Below are 10,056 nucleotides of genomic sequence, written 5' to 3' on the forward strand. Positions count from 1 at the left end.
TAAAACACGGCAAAACGATAACAGGGGCGAGACTGGATGGTTCTCTTATAAGATCTTACAATATTCTTGCGAAAAATGTTTATCTTGTAAAACTTTGTAAGACGAACGTTTATCTTGTAAGATTCTTGTAAGACGAATATCTATCTTGTAAGATACTTGCAAATTTAAAGGACTGAGAAATAACTGTTTCTAAGCGTCTAAGAAAGGCTCCAATTCCCTCAGAGTAGGACGGCACGCACACAAAAAAAGTGAAGGAAACCAAAACAATTAGTCACTGATCTTACGGACAGTCAAGAAAAAGGCGTTTTGCTACAGAAACCGAAATTCAGCGATATAGCCAATTAAGTCGCAGTGAAGGCAAAGTTCCGATTAAACAATTGGCAGAAAAGGAACTAAATTAACAGATGCTTTGTTTAGATAAATAAACAGAAGTTAACATTATAAAAGACGAAAATTGAAGCCATTGTAACTTAACCTAATTGCGGCCTTTTGAAACCAAAAAGGAAAAAACTACTTTTTATTGTTGTTCATGGTGTCCAGATAACAAAAAGAAAAACATCTGTCTGGAAAAAATTTTGCATATTCCAAATTTTTTGTTAACATTTCTTTTTACTGATATATACACCTCAAAATGTATACAACTGAAAACGTTTCAAAACAGGATCTACATGATCTATGACGAAACTTGATATTTCGATCAATTTCTGAGCGATTTCTAAGAAAGCAAAATAAAAACCCAAATTTTTTGTTGGTGGTTGTGTTGGATGGGTGGGTATATGTTTGTGTGTAAGTGTGTGTGTGTGTGTGTGTGTGTGTGTGTGTAATTGTGTGTGTTAGGGTTGTGCTCATGATCTCTTCGAAATTTTCGAGCGGTACCACTCTTAGCTTTCTAGAATGCTTAGCAAAATCTTCAATTTTGGCGGGAGAACAAATAGATGGCATACAAAATACTTTTGTCTTTGCAAGTAATGGTGGAACAACAATACTGTTATGTTGCAAGAAATACTATCTTGAACAAATTTGGCAAAAATGGTTATCTTGCAAAAACTCTGTAAAGAAAACTCTGTGAAAAAACTCTTGCAAACTCTGGAAACAACTTGCAAGGGTATTGGAATACTGTAGTCTCCCAACAGATTACTTAACAGTGTTCTTGCATGATAATCATATTTACAAAAATCCATAAAATAACGTTAAGATTTCATTTAATTTTTTAAAAAAATATATGAAATTCTTTTCATCTTACCTAAATAGGTAATTTAACCTGACCTTATATTGTTAACCTTAAGATTTAAAAGTTTTTAAGCTAACTGTCAGCTACTCTTAGTGAAAAAATTTTTGAGGTAAATGATCTGATCGTACACCTTAAATTTTCCCGTACCTGAATTTTTCAGGGAAAAATTTTTTGTCAGATTTAGCTGAACTTTGATTAGTTCTTACCTTTTACCGAGTAACGTGTGATGCTACAAAACAGAATTTCGTGCGGTCAAAGACAATGCTGGAAGGGCTATCAAACGTTTGTCAAGCAACAATCATCTAACAGTCTAGCTGTACTTATTAGTTGCGCAAATTAGGTAAAAAAACGTTTCCAAAACCCTAAACAAACTTAAATGCAATCCTTGAAGACCTAAAATATCTGCTTTTAATTGCTTGTTAGGTTTGCTTTTCTGTCTTTTAAACGCATATTCATTGTTTTTGGCCCATTTTAACAGCATCATTTTTCTTAAAACAGCATTAAATTGACATTTCCCGCGTTGTATAAACCATAGTTTTTATTATTTAGCATTTCAGTGAAAACTACCGTTGGTTTTAGCAACTTTAATTATTTTTTGTTATAAACAACATGACTATGACCCATTTCCTGTATTTAAATTTTCTTTGGCCCGTGGTGGTTCATTTTGACGATAGAATAAATTTGTTCAACTTAATTCCTTGAAGTTTACCGTTCCAACCATATGCTCAAGCAACTTCTAAGTTGTGTAAAGCTAATTTTACGCTTCAAAGATGTGGTTATGAATGATGGTGAACGAATGTGCGTTTCTTTATAATATTTGCACAAAAATAATAACATACGGCCAAAAAACTAAATACAGTTCAAAAGAAGGCAAATTAGTAGAAATTCATTAACCTAACTGTAACTAAATGAAAAATATTCTTGAAAATGCTGTGTTTGTCATTTATTTCCTGTCGGGGCGTTCAAATGGACGAGAAATCAAATGGTCGAAATTCGCGCTTTGTTTCAACTGGAGAACAACATTTGCATTAGCAGCCATTGTTAAGGCCCTCATTTGTCGTTGTTTCTTCCAGCGCTGGCCATGATTTTAGTCATCATGTATATGCATAATTTCTGGAAAAGATTAGAAACACACTATGGTACCGTAAAAACTCTCTCTACACATGATTCCAGCTCAGTAGATATGAAAAACGTGAAATTTTGAAGTTTTTTTAATAATTTAATTCTTGTTTTCTCCACTCAAACAACAAAAATGGCTAAAGTGCTTATTTTTTTAATATTTGCCAAGATGGTACTCCGTGCATTGTTAGATTATCTCGGGACAGCTACAACAAATGATAACACAGAAAACAGCATAAAAACGTTACATTAAAACTAAGCGTTGAAAATTCATAAGCAAAAAATGTCATTTTCGAGACCAAACGCAAATTCTTTTGATCGGTGTCTAGGTGTCAGCGTCAATGTGCTCAAGATGTGCCCTTTTCTTTTTGCCAAGTTGACTGATGAGATATACCACCACTGCGGGCTCCAGAGGCACTTTGTTGCTTTCTTCTAAACATTTTCGAGGTGGTCCGGGTCGTCGGATCAAATGTTTGGGCCTCTCTTAGGTTATCAATATAATATTCAACCAAGTTTTAAGGCCGCCCTGATCGCGATGTTAATTTCTCTCTCAAATTAGAAAGAATAGAAAGGACTGGTTTATGAGATGGTTAATTTCTTGTCTAATTGTCCCATACATGTTATAAACGCAAAAAATATAAAGTTTTATACTTTTAAACTTTTATGGTAAGAATCAATAGAATCTTCTTTTAAGTTAACTGCATTTCTGTTTTGTTATTCAAGCACAACCTTTCGTACAGGAAGCTTAAATTTTTGAATAACTTTAAAACTGACAAATATTTGAAGAAAATGTTCGTAAAATTGACCAAATATTATTGCAACGGATCAAAGAGCACTATACTAGCTGAGTTCTGAGTAAACAATAATAAACAAGTACAATTAAGGTAAAACGAACTAAATAACAAATTTTCACAATTTCAGCTATGTCAAAATTGGGGCTAAATATACGGTTTTTTAATAATATCCCAGAAACTAATAAAGTTATCAAAACCAAATTCTGTGAGTCGATAGATTTTTTTTAAGATACACATTGTGAGGGAACATGAATGATCTATCTCAAGGGGTTGAAGTGCGGCTCCCTTATAAATTCTATAAGCAATCTTAAAACATGGGGAAAAATTTCAAATGTAAAAAGCTCCCACACTAATGATTCAAAACTTAGGAAACTCGGCAGTGACTAGCACTAGTCTACAATATAGCTTATGAAAAAATGTTGAACTTAATCGGACATGTATTTCTTGAGATAATGAGCTTTAAATGTCAGACCGCAACATAGCCGGCCCTATTTTGATTCTAGCGAAATACTTTCAAATGCGGTGTCAATATCTAATGAAATAAGTTTAACTAAAGGCCATAAATAAGTTCCTTTAGCAGTTTTAATTATTGCCATTCTAGCTATTTTATCGTCTCTTTCATGAAGCTTCTGAATTCTGGCTAAAGGTTAGTTGAAGTAGCTTTTATTTTCACCAACCATCCAGACTAAGTCTCCTACTTTGATGTCCGCGCCTGATTCAGTTCTCCACTTTGCTCTGCGTTGAAGGGTTGCTAGATATTCGCTCATCCACCGCTTTCAAAGGGCTTTCAATGAATCGTTGAGGTGTCGGAACATTTTCCGATATGAAGCTTTGTTATCGCTAAAAAGAGAAATGGGCCATGACACGTTTGCCCCTCCAACAAGGAAATGATTCGGTGTTATCCTATCGAAATCTTAAACGTCGCTACTAACTGCTGTTAGAGGTCGATTACTGAGAAGTTGTTCTACTATGCATTTTACTTTCGAGAGATTTTCCTCTTTCAAAGATTCTCTGCCCAAAATATTGAAAATCGCTCTCGTGTTCGATTTTACTAATGCCTCTCATGCAACACCAAAATGTGGAGCTGCAGGGGGTTGAAAGTCCATTGTATTCCGTTTTGTGCTAAATTACGCTTCAATGCAAATTGATTCAGATCCTTGAAGGGCGCCTTCAATTCATTCGCTGCGCCTACAAAATAAGTTCCGTTATCAGAAACTACCCTCTTCGGTTTCTCTCTTCTCGCTATGAACCGATGAATTGCGTCTAAGCAAATATGCGTGTCCAGTGATTGAACAATCTCCATGAGCACTGACGCTAAGACTCGTGAATAAACAAATGCACCTTTTCACTGTTCTTCAGAAAAGTTTAAATGAAAACAGTCCAAAGTAGTGTACTCCGGTGTTTGTAAACGGCGTTACATTATCTTCTATTTTGACTTCTGGTAAATCTGACATCATAGGCATTGATGTTTTGCTTCTCTTCGATTTACATTGTAGACATTGGTGTTTAACCGATCTCAATGCGTTTCTTAGACCAGTTACACAAAGCTTTCTTTGTATTTCAGCTCTAATATGTTCAACACTTTGGTGATGGTTGTGCTCATGCTGAGACTCGAGATATATTTAACTGCTGGTTGAGATTGTGGTGAAGTAACAGGATATTTTTCTCCAAAACTGAGGTTTGCATGTCTAAATCGACCTTTTGCACTTATTAGATTTTTGCTCAGAAATGGATTCAGGGAATAAATTTTACTGTTGTTTATGACAGAGTCTCCTTTCTTCAACGACGCCATATCATTTGTGTAACTTTCTCTCTGGACCAACTCCCATATTTGATTCTCTGCTTGTTCAAGCAACTCAAATTTTCAGATTCAATTTTCTCGAAACAACATTTCTCAGTCTTTTGAAAATACTGAATCGTTTCCAGTTAATTGGAGCTGATTTTCCGTTCGAATTACTGGCAAAAACTTCTTCTCGATCAGGAACTACTTCTTTTTGCTCCCAATTTTCTGTTTGGTTACTTTCGCTCATCAGCCAATCCGCTCTGTTTGTACAGTCACTTTGCATCAGTGCATTAATGGAGAGACCTCACGTTCCCAGACAAGCTGGGTTGTCAGCTCCACCTATATGTCTCCACTGATCAACTGTTGAATTGTCTAGGATTTTTGCTACCTGGTTTGCAACAAAAGTAGGCTGTTTTTTTATCAGTATTACGCAACCATTGTAAAACATTAATTGAACCGCTCCACAAATAGATTGATGAAGGAAATTCTATGTTCTTTCAAAATTAGGTCTTTGATTCCGTTTGCTGTAACTGCTGCCATTAACCCATAGGTTTTGATATAGTATGGTGCTTCATTGGAGCCACCCTTGTTTTTCCAACAATGAACCTTATTAGTTTATTGCCGTTTGGCTTAGCAATTACAACGTAACTTACTGCACTAAAAGCATCTTCGGACGCGTCTCCAAAGACGTGTAGCTCTACTCTGTCACAGGACTCCTGATTGTACCATCTTGGAACGGATAATTGTTTTGAGTTACTCCATTCTTACACCACTTATTAAACTCGGTGTTTATGTCTTCGGCTATCGGCGAGTCCCATCTTTGACCTTTTGTCTGCCAGATTCGTTTCATTAACATCCTTCCTCGAATGACAAATGGTGCCATGGACCCAAGAGGATCAAAAAATTGCGACATTGTTGACAAAGTTTGTATTTGCGTCGAATTTTTGTTCTGCAGGAACTCTTGGTCCTTCCGAACAGCTAACAGATCATCGGTTGCCATCCTTTCAAGTCCCAGGACCTTAGGGTTGCCTTCGCTTTCTATTGGTGTAATTTCACTGTTCTTAAATATTTCTTTGAAATTGGAAAACAATTTTGTGAGGTTGAAGCCTCCTTTAGCTAGCGAGGTTTTCAGTTCATGGATTAATTCGGATGATTGTTCAGTTGTGTGAACCGAGAGAAGCATATCGTCCACATAGAAGTTATTCATTTCTACTTGCGATGCAATAGGACGTTCCATTCTAAACATTTTTGCACACTGGGGCAGTACATAATTTGCACATGATGGAGATGACTTTGCTCCAAAAATGTGCCGGTTGTACTGGTACAGCATTAGTTTACCGTCTTCATCTGTTCATAGAAACCCGAGGTAGCGTCTTTGTTGTTCAGGCACTTGAATTTGCAAAAAAATTTCTTTAATATCTGCAGTTAGTGCAACACAGTTATCTCGAAATCTGAACAAGATTCCTATTAGATTTTGCAAAAGGTCGGGAACTTTCATCAAAACGTCGTTCAAGCAGTATCCTCGAAAACTTTTTGCAGCATTGCAAACTCTTCTTACTTTCTCTGGTTTTCTGGGGTTTACAACTGGATGATGAGGCAGATACCAAATATCCTGACGTTCAAGTTCACCCTTCTGAAGCAAAGAAATGTCCTTTTTGCGAAATCTTTTTTTATTAACTCACTATGCTTCAATTTTAAAGACTCCTTTTTCACTAATCTTCGTTCGAGCGATCGTAGTTGTCAGAGGGCTGAAGAAATATTACAATCAAGTTTTTGTTCTTTTCCCGTAAAAAAAATTTGAACTCCGAAACGTTCTGGTAGCTTCAACGTTGTTTTCTCTAGTATTTCAAAAGACTTTTTATCTTCAAGTGTTCTGCAGTTTATTAGAACTGTTGTACCGTAGGATTCCACTTCCCACCACTTTCTCAAAATTTCTGTTAGCTCTTGATTCTCTAGGCTATCGCTGCTCAGAAAACTACTCTCTGTCCTTTCACTATTTGGCAGTGAAGCACTTAGCGTTCAGCCTAATGGAACTTTTACTGCCCACTGAGATTTTTTTCCACATCTTTTGTGCTCTAAAGTTCTTATTAGGGAATAGGCATCTTGACCAAAAATCACTTTTACGTCTTTCAAGTCAATGTTTTTAAGTCTTATGCACAATAAATGAAGATATCGTTTACTTAGCTTGATTACATTGTAAACAGAGGTTCCAACTATAAGATCTTTATAACTACTGGCTATTACTTTTACCGTGTCGCTGATTTCATCAGCCGGCCTAATCTTGACCCGTACTTTCAAACAGTCGATTGAATTTGTTCAATGGATCCCGGTCACTGACATTGAAGTATTTCTTTCTTCAAGGCCTAGAGATTGTATCAATTCTTCCTCAATCCAAGTTTGAGAGGAGGCGGTGTTGCAAACCGCTTTAGTTTCGACAAAAATTCCGTCTTCAGCGTAGAGGTCCAACTTGGAGGAATCCTTTGACTGACCGAGCTGTCTCTTTTGCCAGGTTGGTTCCACATGTTTGATCTGGTGACTGGATTAGCGCGTTAGTCACAGTTTGCCTGTTCTGTAAAATGCGATTGTGATTTCTTTCACAGCCGTCCGCTCCGCATTTGAGCTTCGATTTGTAATCTCTTGCGCGATGCTTTCCCGTCATGCTTTTAAAACAGAGATTAGCTTGTTTCACCGCTTCTGACCGTTCCGTGATGGAGAGTTTATTGAATTTATCACACTTCCAAAGCGCATGATCTCCATCATCAAGAGGGAATTTCTGAAATCTTATCTCTCTATCGTTAGTAAAATTGGAGTTTTTTGGTTGATCTATACTTGATCTGACGCTATTTTGTTTTTCTCTATACGAACTCTATTGAAATTGATTTGTTGGTGCTGTTTTCATTCGCTCTTGAACTAAATATTCCTCTTGTAGCCGTTCGTTCAATTCAATCAAATTTAGCAGCTTCGATCTGCGCGACGCGGTGTGCAAACCATCTGCGTTTTATCTCTGCCGGTATTTTATTAACTATCATGTCTAGATTACTTGATGAAAACAGATCGTTGCTGTAACCGAATTGTTGCAGAACATTTAAAAAGTTTCCGACTGTGTCAACCAGAAAAACCGTAATTGTGGATGATTTTGAATTTTATGCAGTTGCGATCCTATTTTCAAGTGCGGCTGACCGAAATTGCGCTCAAGCGTTTTCCAAGCCATGTCATACGTAACGCCTGAATAACCCATACCAGCCACTGCTCTTTTTGCCGGCCCAGTTAAAAGCGTTTATAAATGCGTCATTTTTTGTCGTCTGATATAGTACTACGATCGACTGTCGACAAAAACATGCCACTCCAATCTGGCCAACCAGTGGGATCGCCATTTTATTCTCTCAACTTAAGTTTCGGAAACGTGCAGTTAACTGCAGAGCTTACTGCGTATATATCATACTGATTAAAGTCGTGTTTCAGACTTGATTGTGAAGTATCAGAAATCTCAATATTACGATGCTGCCCTTTGTTTGAGCTCACCGTTACTGGAAGGTATCTGACTAGAGCACTGCCAAACACACCACTTCTCCGAGAGTTACGCTGTGACATAAGTGACCCCAACCAGCTGTTACTGTATTTCCGCTGAGATGAAGCAGCAACATCGTTCGCATTTCGTTGATTGTCACCCAGTGCTTGAATAAATTTTCTGTTTTCGCCCAAATAGTCTTCATCGTCACTGCAGCTGATATTCCCCAAGAAGTCTCAACGGTCTGGTACAACTGTTTTTTTCCAAATTTTCAGGATAAAGTTCATCTTCCACTTCGGTGTTCATTTCCAGTTTCATCATTTCGAGTGTCTTCTGCTCCTCGAATTGTCTCAATTGCTCTTCAGTCTCTCGAGCTTGTCTTTCCTGTTCAATTTTTAACTTCTGCACCTGATATTCAAGCTTCCGTTGTACTTGGCATTATCTTTCAGCTCGCACTTCTTCCTTTTGTTCAAACTCTTAAATTCTTCTTCCGTTGAAACATCGGTTACGAAATCTTTCGATTTTGGCTGATCGGTTTGTGTCTCAATTGCGCTAGTGTTCTGAGTTGGCTCAATATTTTGTCCTGTTTTCTGCTCGGCTCCATTTAAGGATGAAATGAGTGAAGGTTTTGGTTCTTTGGCAAAACTCACTGACTTTGCCGTCTCCATTGGTTTTTTCTTTTGGTCACACAATGCCAGAAGTTCTTTTCTTTTCAAAGACAAGTTTCTTTGTTTCTCTTGCAGATCTGTTTTGTACTTTGATGGGACCCGTGCGCTGTAATGTTTCATCTCTTCATCTCTTTTCTCGTCGAGGGCAAGATAATTATCAAGATTGGTTTTGATGCTCGCTGCCCTACTTTCTTTGGAGCCAAATTGTTTTCTGAGTTCTGCTCTTCTCATTTGAAGATCACGAGGTTTTTTCTGTATTCCTTCGCCAATTTGATAATGATATTCCACGTCTTCCACAGTTTTGAAAGCAGTTGACTGATGATATATACCACCACTGCGGGCTGCAGAGGCACTTTGTTGCTTTCTTCTAAATATTTTCGAGGTGGTCCATGTCGTCGGATCAAATGTTTGGGCCTATCTTAGGTTATCAATATAATATTCAACTAAGTTTTAAGGCCGCCCTGTTCGCGTTGTTATTTTTTCTCTCAAATTAGAAATTATAGAAAGGACTGTTTTATGACACGGTTAATTTCTTGTCTAATTGTCCAATACAAGTTATAAACGCATAAAACCAAATCATATTTATAAATGGTACAAAAACTTGAGAGCTTTTATAGTAAGAATCAATAGAATCTTTTTTTAGGTTAACTGCATTTCTTAATCACGTACAACATTTAGTAGATGAAACATAGATACCTGAATAAATTTATTACTGACAAATATATGAAGAAAGTGTTCGTAAAAATGACCAAATTAAGATTGAAACGGATCAAAGAGCACTATACTAGCTGAGTTTTGAGTACACAAAAATATACAAGTACAATTAGGTTAATATGAACTAAATAACAAGTTTTCACAATTTCAGCTATGTCCAAATTGGGGCTAAATATATGGTTTTTTAATAATATCTCAAAAACTAAAAAGATGTCAAAATCAAATTCTTTGAGTCGATA

This window comes from Convolutriloba macropyga, chromosome 5 (genome assembly GCF_964194025.1).
Source record: "Convolutriloba macropyga chromosome 5, txConMacr16.3, whole genome shotgun sequence".
Taxonomy (NCBI): domain Eukaryota; kingdom Metazoa; phylum Xenacoelomorpha; order Acoela; family Convolutidae; genus Convolutriloba; species Convolutriloba macropyga.